We start from the raw sequence: 1,831 nt of genomic DNA, 5'->3' as shown, positions 1-1,831 counted from the left end.
CTCCTCCCCCCAAATACTTCCTTTTTTATCTACATTTAAACAAGGATGACAACATCCATAAAAGCGAAGCTCTGAAACGGTAGGACAAACGGACATTAACACTTGTATAATGTCAGAACTGAATAATCAGAATGCGAATGTATAAGAGTCAAAGCAAAATTGTAATTAAATTTGTTGAAAAACTGCTTGATCCAGGATAATGATTATGGACATACTTACATTTTAGGACTTGATTATAGAGTTGCTTCGCTTATAATATTGTACTTTGTTGTCCCAGGAATCAGTATACCAAAAATCAGACCAATCGGATAATTAGGTCACATACAAATTTGTTGTTAAAAATGTTAAAAAAATCAACATTTTCAAAATGGACGTACGGACATTCTGGTAATGATTATAGAGTTGCTACGCTTTCTAACTCGTACCTAACTATTACAGGAATCACCATGCAAAATTTGAAATCGATAGGACAATTCTAACATTCCTAAATTAACGAAAAAAGCTATTTAAAAAAGTAAAAAAATCAACATGTTTAAAATGGACGTACGGACATTTTGGAAATGATTATAGAGTTGCTACGTTTTCTAAATCGTACCTAACTACTAAAGGAATCATCATGCAAAATTTGAAATCGATAGGACAATTCTAACATGTCTAAATTAAGGAAAAAAGCAATCCGTTACGGACGGACGTACGGACGGACGTACCGACGGACCGACCCTAATTATAGAAAAGCTTCGCTTTTAAAAATTAACAATGTTTTATCTATATAGAAAAGTTTTGTTTTTGAAAAATTTATTAACCGTAATGTTAAACAATTGTAACTCATTGAATTAATGGAATGTTTAAAAGATAAAGTTTGTACATAAAGTCAATATGCCTTCATAACGATCATTTAATGGTTAACCGTCGGATAAATGGTTGTTGAGACATAAGAATAACCTAAATATAGAGTAGCTACGCTGCTTTCAAGAAAACTCTCACGACTATAATTTGGTGTAAATATTCCCCAAAATTACCAACACTCATCAAATATATTTTTAGAAGCAAAGCTACGCTGCAATGGTTTAGAGTTATGGCTGTTGGTTGGTATGGTAAAAGGTTTTCTAAAAAAGAAACATGCAAACCTTGGAAGATTAATCTGTATATCAAGACAGCGTAAAGAGCCGCCAAAAAATGACGTCATACAATAAAATGACCAATGAGAGGCAAGTATAAATTTTACCCATGGTCAATTACAATGTATACTGGCCTATCATTGGTCATTTTTGGAGGCACTTTATGCCGTGTCCTGTATATCTAAAAAGAAACCTAACTTAAGTTTATTATAAATCAATTCGTTTTGTTCTCTGTATTACTGTGTTTATTTTTAAAATACGTGCTAGATTTGGGAGTCAGTGTTCTTGTTAACTCAATACACGCGGGGGTATTGAGTGGTATTTGAGGGTTGGAGGGGGGGGGGGATTTTTATAACGATGATTATAATGAGCATCGTTCAAGTGTCAATGGGGAAATTTGAATAGATAGATAACCAAATAGGCGTGCACAAACCGGTGTAGGAATATGTCAAATTGCGCTCTTTTTATATACGCATATTTCAAAATTTAAATAAAATTAAATACGAATTTTCTAAAAGAAATAATAAAATTATATCATAAAATTTAATCGTTATTCACTTTATTACTTACAAAAGATAAAGAAAGAGTGTCATAAAGAAATAATAAAATTATATCATAAAATTTAATCGTTATTCACTTTATTACTTACAAAAGATAAAGAAAGAGTGCCATAAAGAAATAATAAAATTATATCATAAAATTTAATCGTTATT

This window comes from Acartia tonsa, chromosome 9, assembly GCF_053477335.1.
Source record: "Acartia tonsa isolate MP-2025a chromosome 9, ASM5347733v1, whole genome shotgun sequence".
In the NCBI taxonomy this organism is placed as follows: Eukaryota; Metazoa; Arthropoda; class Copepoda; order Calanoida; family Acartiidae; genus Acartia; species Acartia tonsa.
This window is presented reverse-complemented; position numbering follows the sequence as displayed.